The sequence below is a fragment of the Rhineura floridana genome, chromosome 4 (assembly GCF_030035675.1).
Source record: "Rhineura floridana isolate rRhiFlo1 chromosome 4, rRhiFlo1.hap2, whole genome shotgun sequence".
NCBI lineage: Eukaryota > Metazoa > Chordata > Lepidosauria > Squamata > Rhineuridae > Rhineura > Rhineura floridana.
In genome coordinates this window covers 46,497,413-46,510,267 of record NC_084483.1, presented here as the reverse complement: position 1 = coordinate 46,510,267, position 12,855 = coordinate 46,497,413, and the positions used below count along the sequence as shown (strand labels likewise).

Genomic DNA, 12,855 nt, shown 5'->3' with positions numbered 1-12,855 from the left:
TGAATTCAGCCCCCTGAGATTGTTTTTACTGAGGAACTGCTGCGGATCAAAGGAACAGTGTTTTTTTCCCCGACCTTGTGTAACCTGTGCTACTGAATCTCAAAGTTCAAAGAAAGGATAAAGTGAATGTTGGAGCATGCTTGAATATGAAAAGGTAATGTTGCAATGGTGTAAATCTGTAATGTAGGCTGTGTGCAACACAGTAAAAGCTAGATGAAAATTGTCTTGGCTTTTAACTATCACAAGCTCAGTCCCTTCGTCCAGGTTTTGCATCAAAGGCCTCCTTACCCTGATAGCAATTCCTAATATTCTTTGATAGAGCCCTTATTCAAAAGCCTAGCACCTATTATGGGTCATCTGGTTTCTCCAAAGGATTCAGTGATGTGGAAAGTGTGTGAACACCAAAGTGAAAGTAATTTATACACATTAAATTGCTCTTAAAGTTTTCTTTAAAAGCCTGCTTGTACATTTCTCCACCTCTGCTTCACTTCTGCTGTAATATTTTGATAGTACCTAAATATTCCAGACATAACTTTCTTTTAAAAAATAAATAGTATACAGAAATTTAAAAGTGAGATGGGGTAACTGCCAAAGAAAGTGTTGTATGTTAATTGTACATATATTCAACTGTATTTTTTTCTTTCTATTCTTTTTAATGGCTGGAATAAAATAAAGCAGTGGACTCTGTTGATTAATTCCTGAAATATTAGCATTGTAATATGATTTGAAGATGGACAACAGACTAAGTTGGTATTCCTCTACAGGTTAATTCACAAATAAGTACCATTGAATTCAGTGGTATTTTCTCAAAGGTAAGTTGGTAGAGGATTGCAGCCAAACACCCCATTCCATCCTTCTTAGGGTTGCCAGGTCAGAAGCATCCCAAACCCTGAGATTTTGGGGGCAGGACCAAGTGATATCATGGGACGTGCCTGAGTGATGTCATGGGGTGGGTCCAAGTGACATCACGGGGCGGGTCCAAGTGATGTAATTAAGCATGATACATTAAGCATCAACCACAGTTGCTTGGCGCATACAATTCATACTAAAACATCTATCTGATTGGAAATTAAGATAGAAACCTTAGTTAAAAAATGGAGCGTGGGTAGGGAACATTTAATCTAGCCAATTTGCTTCTGGCAAAAAGGGTTCAAGTGCCCTCAGGCCAGGCCAGGTCACTCACCAGGAGGCCATTGTAGGAAGAAAGGAGCCTAGCATTGTGGAGATATTAGATGGGAGCACTCAGGAGTAAAGATGGATGCCCCTGAAGAACTGCAATTCTAAACACACTTACTAAGGGACTAAGCCCCATAGAACTCAATAGGACTTACTACTCAGTAGATATGGTTTGGATTGTGTTGTTGATAAAGATTGACTAGGGATCCTCTGCAAAGATATCCATATCCGAGTAGGGTTGGCAACCCCCTGCCTGGAATGCCCTGCCCCTACCTTATAACATTTAAATTTCTTTACAGATTTGACCCTTCACTTCAGAAAGAGGTCTGAGTAATGAGTAAGAAGATTATCTACCCTTTTCTGTCTCACCTGTGGGCTGCTATAAACTCACCTCATCAGCCAACCCAATTCTAATGAATATAATTGACAGAGAGAATGCACACATGATTTGGTCTACCTTCATAGGCAGCAGCTTGGGAACAACGATTGCAGCCACACTTCCAAATATGTGAATTCTCTTTTACCACTATTGGGCAAGAAACAAACAACAAGATGCATCATCAGTGGGTTTAAGAAGGTTGAGCAGAGCTCATGGAACCACTGTTGTTGCTTCTATGGATAAAAAGGAGTGAGGATAAAGGTAAATGAAATGCAAATAGAAAAAGAAGAACAGAAGACAGTGATTTCTTAAATGCACTACCATACCAAGCACAATAAGATTCCTATGAGTAAGGCAGAAAACTAAGCATCTCACAACCAGTCAGGATTCCTAACCAAAAACCAAAAATATGATAAATGAAGAAATATTTGTATAAGCATGACTATCAAATATATTTATTATTTACACAACCTTTAAAGCTATTTATAGTGCAATCCTATGTTTATTTATTCAGAAGCAAGTCCCAACTCAAACAGGGACAGAACTGCAACCTCAAGTGATAAGCAACTTCATTCATGCAACCCAACATTCAGAATCATGCCATCTTACGGTGTTTTGCAACTGTTTATACTTGTTTATATGGTTATTAGATTTTAAAGGGATTTATTTGTTATTGTGAGCTGGCTTGGTTTCCATACTGCAGCCCTAACTCACAGGGTTGTTGGAAAAAATCCCATATACACACACACACTGGAGATACAAAAATACATACACCCCATATAATAGTTTATTGTCAAAACCAGTTGATCATTGCAGAACATTAAAAAAAACAAAATCAGTATTCGTTTCCTACATAATAAAAACAGTTATACCTAAGTAAGCCCTGCCTAATTGCTTTAAAAATAGGATTGGAGGAGGAGAGAAACATATACAACACAAGCACAATTCTTTCCTAAGTTCACTCAAAAGTCCCATCAATTCACAGCACAATCCAACCATGTCTACTCAAAAGGAAATCCTATTGAATTCAATGGGGTTTACTCTGGGTATGTTTACTCTGGAAAAGCAAGCACTGTATTATTATTATTATTACTATTATTTATTGCATTTATATACCGCCCCATAGCTGAAGCTCTCAGGGCAGTTTACAGCAATTAAAAATATTAAAAACAAGTATACAAATTTAAACCATTAAAACCCATAAAAACAGATAAGCAAGTTAAAAGCACATGTTATTAAAATGCTGTTAAAATGCCTGAGCGAAGAGGAAAGGGGATTAAAGCTTTGATTTGGGAAGTTTGCAAAACACTGCTCTCTTCAAAAATTTAAACCTGTCTGACTCCTACACACAAGAGAGAAAAAGACTGAAAGCTTACTTATTCAATCTGTGAGATGTTCAGAAAAGCAGGAAAAACCACGTTTTCTGAGCCTTGGACCAGTCACTGCCTCTCAGCCTCAGAGGGAGGCAATGGTAAACCCCCTCTGAATACTGCTTACCATGAAAGCCATGTTCATAGGGTCACCATAAGTCAGAATCGACTTGAAGGCAGACAATTCAATTTGACTCTATAGTTCTTTGGCTCTATAATCAATCACAGCCCTGACTTCTTACTGGCTAAAAATCTGAAAGGGCAGGGATTAGAGCAGAACTTAGAGCAACTAAGAAGCTGTGGGGGGTGGCTGACATTTTGGTGTATATCTCTGGAACCAGACCACCTAGAAACTTAATTTTAAAAAATGAAAGCTGAAAGTTTGGAGATTAAGATGAGTCACCCGGAGACCCAGAGGGGACCCCCAAAAATCTGAGTTTCTGGCTGAAAAACAGAGATCTGGTAACCCTAATCCCTCCACCCAGCAAGGCTTTATGGAGCAGCAGGGAAACTAGAGACTAGGGACTAGGGAGGAAAGTAGAAGAGCAGATAGATCTCTATCCCAGCCTGGAGCTGGCACAGCAGTTGGGCCCAGGTTGGGCCTGATGCTATCATATGTTGGCTGCAGGGCTGAGTTGGGATCCAATGTATCCCAGGCCAGCTCAGCCCTGCCCCCAGAAAGGCCATTTTGGGGCTTTCTGCAGACTGCCACTAGCAGCAACTCCACCCACCTGCATGTGCTGCGTCATCAGATAAGAGAGTGACAGAACTCAGCAGGGGTGGACAGAGGGTGGACACCTAAACCCAATCCAGCCTCCAGTGCACAAGACATTTGGATATTTGAATTGTTTTGTTAGTCCCTTGTCATTTTAGCATTATATATATATATATAACTGATGGAATGTTTCTTCATGTTGCTTATTAATTTCCCATTTTTGTCTTCATGTTTAAGTGACTGTACATGTGCCTCATACAGAAATAGCCATTGGTGGATGTGGGTGGGGCCCTTCTGTCTTTCTGCCACACCCTTTTTCTATGTAGGATTTTTAGCCACCTAAATATAGATATAGAACTTCATGATTGCTGAATCTGTTACAAAATTGAAATTATTGCATCTTCATCTGTAATCTTAAATTGACTGAGCAGAAACTTGTTTTCTTTACTACTAGGGAACATATCCCGTTAAGTAACACAAGAGGTAATTCAGAATTTCCTACCAAGAAATTGCACTGCCTCTTCTCTTTATAATGATAGATATCTGACGTTATCAGAGAGGACAAAACACATTATCATGAGCACAAAAGAAGTGGCATGTCATTAAGTTGCTCCTCAGCAGTTAATTTAGGTACTGATTGAATAAATGCTGCAAAAAATCTTTTCAGCCTCATAGTAAGGAACGTTAATTCTATGGCTACCAATGATAGACTCCTGACTAATTGAAATAGGCAATAATGATCAGGTGTGGCATTTGTGAAGCTTACTGAGATAACAAGCAGAGGCTTTTATGTTGCCATTTTCATGCAATGCCACTTTCTCATCTCCATATCTCTTTCATGTGAATTAGTGTACAACTTCCTTAGTTAAGGGCTACTAAGAAGACTGCAATTTTGTTAATTGATTATTCTGGACATCTTCTGAGTTCCTATGAATATTGTACTGCTTTTGCAAAAGTTCAGTGACATGAGCTGTAATATTTCAAAAGTAATCACATATTTAGAACCTTATTCAACAGACATTGCACACAAAAATTCTACTGTAATCAGCAAGAGTTTTAAGCGTACACTAATCTGTCTGGAGTTCTATAAGAACACCTTTGGAAACCTAGCCAGGAATATGACTCATGACAGGAAGGGTAGGAGGGAGGAGAACTGGCTACTGCAGATTATTATCCTTACTTCCCTGCTCCATCTCATGTCTCTAGTCCTGTTTAGGCATTCAATGAATATGCAGGGGAGGGGGACAGGCTCCACCCTGACCTATGCATATTCAATAGAATGTCTTAATGGAACCAAACTGGTTAGTTAAGTTATTCTGTCCAATGCAAAATGAACCCACATTTTAGGACTAAGCATTACAGAAGGTAGTTTTTCTCTCCCAGGGAGGTGAGAGAAAATAACCAGCACTCATTTGTTTTGTATGAAGTTTCTGAATTATTTCATAAAACTTGCTCACCTCTAGGAGGGGTAGAGAACTTCAACTTCCCATAGGTTTGGCAGGTGACACATTTTTGCCTACACAAACAATCAGCTGATTGTTGGAGCTTGCAAAGTGCCATGCATGGTGCTAAGCAAGCCCCAACAATCAGCTGATCATTGGAACTTGCATAGCATTGTGCTGGAGGTCCTCTTGCATCACCTCTATGCTCTTAAGGTGCAACCTCTTGGTCCCTGGGTGAGATTGCACTCCAGGCTACCTTCAGTGGTTTTGTCTACCCTTTCAGAATCTGGTCCAACAGATAATTCTGCTCACTCTCAAAGTTAGAAAGTCCTTGTCCTGGTGAAGACAGTGGAGCAGCCTGGCAAAGAGGATACCACTCTATGTGAGCATGTACATATTCAGGTGATTATGGTCACATCCTTCTTAGGCATGGAAGCACCTTGCCAAGATATGCTGGCCTGGGGCAGAAACCAGAGCTTGGAAAAGTTACTTTTTTGAACTACAACTCCCATCAGCCCCAGCTAGCATGGTGCTGGCTGGGGCTGATGGGAGATGTAGTTCAAAAAAGTAACTTTTCCAAGCTCTGGAGAAACACATCAGGAGGCTGTACTAGCTTGAACTGTCAATTAGTTCAAAGTGAAAGCACTCTACCTAGCATTGCAGCAGTTCTCTCAGAAACATCAGAGTTAACTTGTTCTGGTATGCATTCAACGGACGCATCAGCTGTGATGGGCACTTCAACTGTTATCTTGAGTGATGGGAAAACGATTGTATGGGCAAAGTGTTATTCCTTCTGGGTGGAACACACTTGTAGTTTTATAGTAAAAGAAGCACCTGTTCTCTCATAGTACTAGAGCCCATGGCCATCCAATGAAACTGAATGTTGGAAGATTCATGACAGATGAAAGAAAGTACTTTGGTTGTCTATCAGTACGTCTTCACACAGTTCATAGTTAAACTATGGAATTCATTCCCAGAAGATATAGTGATGGGCATCAATGTGGATATCTTTAAAATAGAATTAGACAAATTCATGGAATATAAGACTGTGGCTGCTTTCAGACATGGGACTTATTATGTTAGTTTGATAGATTAAAACGGTAGTGCTTTTGTCCTGATTTCTAAAATTCCTTTCACACTGCAGTACCTGTTGCATTAAGGAACAGTAGCTTTTTCAGCCAATATACTGGCTGCAGTGACAAATGTGTTTCACATGGCTGCAGTGAAGAATGTCTTGTTTATGCCCCTCACCTGTTATACACATGTGCACTGTAGTCCCCCACTGTGTAGGAGTTCTGCGATCTTGTCCCGTCGTCATGCAACCCTTCTACCTTTAGCATCTGACATATATTATACAGCCACAAGAGTGGCTGTATACTATAGCCAACATGGATTTTTTTGCATTCTGAAATGTTAAATTGAAAATACCCCATGCCATTCTACTGCTTCCCATAAGCTCATTTCAAAACAAAACCTTACAAAACTTATAGTCCTGAACTCAGAAGCGCTTGCTTAACAACCCTCTAAGTTTTCATGGTGAAACATAAAACAGTCAAAGAGAATCGAGAGTTCAAAATGTAAAAAGAGGGGGGGGACCAAATCCCTGTTGGACTTTTTGCTGGCAGTGGTCTCATAATTTGTTGAAATTAATTAAAAATCAGCCATGTTCACAGAGTACCTGTAATCCTATTACTGACCTTGCAGCATACTCTGACCTTCATCTTCTGTAGTTTAAAAGTTTAAATAATGCCTGTCTGATCTTTAATTAATTTAAGAAATTTAACATTGAAGTCTATTATAAGGTCAGGCATACTCATTAAGAACCGTCAGTGTTCTAAAAGCCAGACACACAGCTGTTTGGCTTGCTTAATCAGGTGGCCACTTTAGACAGTCATGGCTTCCCACAAAGAATCCTGGGAAGTGTGGTTTGTGAAGGGTGCTGAGAGTTGTTAGGAGACTCCTATTCCCCTCACAGAGCTCCAGCGGCTAGAGTAGTTTAACAGTCAGCCCCTCTTCTGGGTACTGTAGCTCTGTGAGGAGAATATGGTGTCTTAGGGGAATTGTGGAATAATGGTGCTGACTATTCTGCAGAATAGTCTCCAGTGGACATGCACAAGATAAAACAGTGGGAGGTGAAATACATTCTTGCAAATTTCTAGGGGTGCTTTTTCTTTTTAATTGACCATGCCCACATTTCTGTAAGTGGAGTGGTTTAAGCATAGCAGGCTGAAAACATGCATCTTGGGCAGGCCAAGTTTGTTTTTTTCCAACAGCTAGATTCATTGCTTAAGTAGCAACATATTGTAATCAGTCTGATTTTACATCAAACTGCGGTTTCAGATTCAACTGCCAATACATCCAAAATAGAAATAGAGCATAACCTCCAGTTTGAAACACAAAAGGCTGTCCTCACCATCATATGACATTGACCAATAAAAAGACTTTGAAATTAATAAAAATAAATTTGACCCAGATTTCTAGAATGAATAATGTGAGAAATATAATTTTATCTGTTAGATTATCTGTACAAACAGTAGTAACACAGGAAAGAAGCAAAGTAAGAAGAACACCAACAAATACACAAAAAATGTAATTCTCCATCTTTGGAGATGCTAGGTGTTATATTCTACCAGAATTCCAGAACTAGCTTGTACATTGTATGAAAAATCAAATATAATGTACAAATTACCATATAAGAAATCGTCAGAATAATAGAATAAAGTGCAGTATGAAAGCAGCCTGTCAATGGTGACTAGTCATGATGGCTGTGTTCTCCCTACGCTGTTGGAGGCAGTATGTCTCTGAATACCAGTTGCAGGGAATCACAAGTGGGATGTGCATGGTTGCACCCAGATGCTGCTAATGGGCTTCTCATAGGCATCTGGTAGGCCAATGTGAGTATAGTATGCTAGACTAAATGGGTCTTTGGCCTGATCCAGCAGGGCTCTTCTTATGTTACATTCTTATGTTCACATCTGGTGATGTAGAGTAGGAAAGACAGAAAAGAACTGAAGGAACTGAAAGCTGCAAAAATGATGTATGCATGCACATCGCTCTGAAAGTTCAGAATAAACTTTAAAGTAAAGTAAAAATAAAAAAAAGACAGAATGCATCAGTTGTACTTCAGAAATTAGACGAAATAAATTGAAACTCCAACATTTAGGGAGAAATTTGGAAATATCCCTAAAATAAATTTAAGTTCCGTGGATGGGATCAGTAAAATGTATTATTTACCAGAATGGTTCAACCAGCATATTTACAACATTCCTTGTCATTGGAAGGCTGTGTTTTGGTTCACATATTATCGATAAGAGCTTGATTCCTGCTGGTGACGTCGCTGCCTGCTCTGAAGAGGATATTCGACGCATCTCCAACATTTTTAACATCATCCAACGCCGATGCCTGCTTGTATAAAGTGTGGGACTGTATTTTGTGTGTTTGGCTATGAAGGAATGTGTGGGTGTGTATATCTGTGATTGTGTTTGATGTGAGTGAATACATGAGTTTGTATATATAAGTTTTACTATGTGCCTGGGAAAGAGGTTTTTCCACCAAACAGGGGGACTTGAGGGGGCCCCAATTGCTGTAGTGACGGGCAGAGGGAGGTATGGCGCTGTGTCAAGGACATGCCAGGTAAGGGGAACACGGCCCAGACAAGTAGTGGCTGTGCCTTGTTCCAGTCCTTCTCACATCCGCAGGGTTGTTGGTTGTCATTTCAGCCAACTCTCGGATCTCCAGTTGCTGCTTTTAAATGCCAGATCGGTACACAATAAAATCTCCCTCGTCCATGATTTAATTGTGGATGAGGCAGCCGATCTGGCATGCATAACCGAGACCTGGGTGGGTGAGCAGGGAGGAGCTAGTCTTTCCCAGATCTGCCCACCCGGGTACCTGGTTCAGCACCATGGTAGATCTGAGGGTCGGGGAGGTGGGGTTGCTGTGGTCTATAGGAGCTCCATCCCTCTCATCAAGCACCATGTTCATGTAGCTACTGGCCTGGAGTGTTTGCACCTTGTGTTGGGTCAAAGGGACAGACTGGAAATTCTGTCGGTGTACCGCCCACCCTGCTGCCCAATGGCTTCCCTAACTGAGGTGACGGAAGTGGTCTCGGAGGTATTGCTGAGATCCCCCAGACTATTAGTACTGGGGGATGTCAACGTCCATGCTGAGGCTACGTTGTCCGGGGCGGCTCAGGACTTCATGGCCTCCATGACAACCATGGGGCTGTCCCAATATGTTAGTGGCCCAACACATGTGTCGGGGCATACTCTAGATCTTATTTTTGCTACTGGACATGGAGATGGTGATCTGGATGTGGGGAGTTTTACATCTCTCCCTTTGTAATGGACAGATCACCGCTTGTTGAAGTTCAGACTTACAGCGGCTTTTCCCCTCTGCAAGGGTGGGGGACCTATTAAATTGGTCTGCCCCTGGAGACTGATGAATCCTGAAGGTTTTCAAAGGGCTCTGGGGGATTTTCCGGCTGATAAGACTGGCGCTCCTGTCGAAGCCCTGGTTGAACTGTGGAATGCGTAGATGACCCGGGCTGTTGACACGATTGCTCCTGCGCGTCCTCTCCTGTGTAGAGCTCATACAGCTCCATGGTACACTCCAGAGCTGAGAGCGATGAAGCAAGATAGGAGGCGGCTTGAGCGGAGGTGGAGGCAAACTCCTGACAGATGCAATTATGTACTGGTAAGTGCTTCTACTAGGTTGTACTTAGGAGCGGTGAGGGCGGCAAAAAAACAATATTTTGCTGCCACTATTAAGTCATTTCTTTGTCGACCAGCAGAGCTTTTTAGAGTTGTCCAAGGGCTACTTCATTCTGGCCCTAAGGACTTGATAGTGTCATCAGTAGCCCGCTGTAATGAGTTTGCTGGGCACTTCCAGAATAAGATCCTATGCATCCTCTGGGACTTAGACTCCCAATTTACAGCAGTTGATCCTAATGAGGTGTCCGGAGCACAGTCTTGTCATGTTTTATTGGATGAGTTTCAGTTGGTTCAGCTCGAGGATGTGGACAAGGTGCTTGGACAGGTGCGTGCGACCACTTCTGCTCTAGTTCCTTGCCCCTCTTGGCTTATAAAAACTAGCAGGGTTGGAACAGCCGGCTGGGCCAGGGAAGTGATAAATGCCTCTTTACGAGAGGGAGTGGTCCCTGGCCATCTGAAAGAGGTGGTAGTGAGACCACTTCTGAAAAAATCCTCCTTGGACCCTGAAAATCTTAATAGCTATAGACCAGTCGCGAATGTTCCATTCCTGGGCAAGATCTTGGAGCAAGTGGTTGCTGGCCAGCTCCAGGCGCTATTGGATGAAACTGATTATCTGGATCCATTTCAATCGGGTTTCAGGCCCGGTTTCGGCACTGAGACAGCCTTGGTCGCCCTGTATGATGACCTATGTCGGGAGAGGGACGGAGGGAGTGTTACTCTGTTGATTCTCCTTGATCTCTCAGCGGCTTTTGATACCATCGACCATGGTATCCTCCTGGAGAGGCTCGCGGAGTTGGGAGTTGGAGGTACAGCTTGGCAGTGGTTCCACTCCTACTTAGCGGGTCATCTCCAGAAGGTAGTGCTGGGGGAACATTACTCGACACCGTGGGCTCTCTAGTGTGGAGTCCCGCAGGGGTCGGTTTTGTCTCCCATGCTTTTTAACATCTACATGAAGCCGCTGGGTGCAGTCATCAGGAGTTTTGGAGTGCGTAGCCATCAGTACGCTGATGACACGCAGCTCTAATTCTCCTTTTCATCCTCTTCAGGTGAGGCTGTCAATGTGCTGAACCGTTGCCTGGCTGCGATAATGGACTGGATGAGAGCTAACAAACTGAGACTCAATCCAGACAAGACTGAGATGCTGTTGGTGGGAGGTTTCTCTGATCAGATGGTGGATGTCCACCCTGTTCTGGATGGGGTTACACTCCCCCTGAAGGAGCGGGTTCGTAGTTTGGGAGTATTTTTAGATCCTTCCCTGTCACTCGAGGCTCAAGTAGTCTCGGTGGCACGGAATGCGTTCTACCAACTTCGGTTGGTGGCCCAGCTACGTCCCTATTTGGACAGGGAGGACCTCACCTCAGTTGTCCATGCTCTGGTAACCTCTCGATTGGATTACTGCAATGCGCTCTACGTAGGGCTGCCTTTAAAGACGGTTTGGAAGCTGCAGCTTGTGCAGAATGCGGCAGCCAGACTGATAACGAGGACCAGGCGGTCTGAACATATAACACCTGTTCTGGCCCGCTTGCACTGGCTACCAATATGCTTCCGGGCCAGATTTAAAGTGCTGGTTTTAACTTATAAAGCCTTATATGGCGCAGGACCACAATACCTGCTGGAACGCCTCTCTCGATATGAACCTGCCCATACACTACGTTCCACATCGAAGGCCCTCCTCCGAGTTCCGACTCATAGGGAAGCTCGGAGGATGATAAAAAGAACTAGGGCCTTCTCAGTGGTGGCCCCCGAACTGTGGAATAGTGTTCCTGATGAGGTGCGCTTGGCGCCAACGTTGCTATCTTTTCGGCGCCAAGTTAAAACCTTCCTCTTTTCTCAGGCATTTTAGTCTATTTTAGTCTTTTAAATATGTTTAACTGATTTTAGATGTGTGGATGTCTACATACATGTTCATTGCACTGAATTATTGGATTTTATTGTGTATATTTATGTTCCTCTGTTGTACACCGCCCAGAGAGCTATGCTAGTCGGGCGGTATAGAAATTCAACAAATAAATAAATAAATAAAACTGATTGGCTTCCATTTAAAGCATCTATATTGCATTATTAGTTGTATAGAATGTATTGCAAAATACAGGCTATTTTAGCTGCAGCTGAAACTGTCATAGGATCATCTTGTTATTCTGTAAAGTGTTTCACATTCTGTACCTCTCATATTAACAACAGCCCTGCAAAGAAGACATCTGCCAACCTTATATGTAAATCACATTAAAGATGCTGAACCTTATTTGCATAGCATAGGCATATATAAAAATAAATCTCCCCTGGGATGACATTCAAGTGTCTTTCATTTCTGTTGTACTGAAAAGGAGAGGGTTATAATTCTTAACTTCCACATGGCATTCTTGTCAAGCTTGATATGAAATCCCATTCCCCTGGCATTTAAAAGTGTTCTAAAATTATTTGTGTTCCCATATTGCCTTTCCTGCGCAAGTTATGGCTGGCCTCAGGAGAAAATGCTTTGATTAAGAAATCCCTGTTAGCTTACAGCAATATCATTTTTTTTAAAAAAGGCAATGTATGATTCTTTAACCATATCATTACAGAACTCATCAATTGATTATATGGCAATTGTTTTCTTATTCAAATGTATAGTCAAAAATTACTTTGACTATTCCGTGTTTTATAGATGAATAAAGTCAGTGCTTTTGGGGTAAAAAAAACAAGGTGCCATTACTCATACTTGATAAAGTACCATGGGTGCCAGCACAAAATGGATGGCATGGGCAGCAAAAAAAGAGGTGCTGGCATTCCTTACTGGTGAGTACAGTCACAAAAAAGCCCCAAATAAAATAAAGCTAAAATCAAGATCAATAGGGTGACTACTTGAAAGCAAGATTGGACTTGAGAGACTCTTCCTGAAAGAACAGCTTTTCCAGGCATATGTGCTTCAAAATTTTGAGGTGATGGCTGTTCTCTAGGGATCCCTTTATTGGATTCCTAGAAACCTTATTACCACCTTTAGGAAAATTGGCCTTCAGGGCCGGTGCCAGGCATGCTGGGCCCTTGGGCACCAGCCTGCCCCGGGCCCTGACACATGCATGCG

At 42.2% G+C, this 12,855-nt stretch overlaps 1 protein-coding gene across 1 annotated transcript in view; it reads left to right on the top strand.

Moving 5' to 3' along the window:
- CSMD1 (CUB and Sushi multiple domains 1) overlaps positions 1-12,855 on the top strand; it is a 1,745,606-nt gene that overhangs the window by 1,014,543 nt on the left and 718,208 nt on the right. The window lies entirely within an intron of this gene.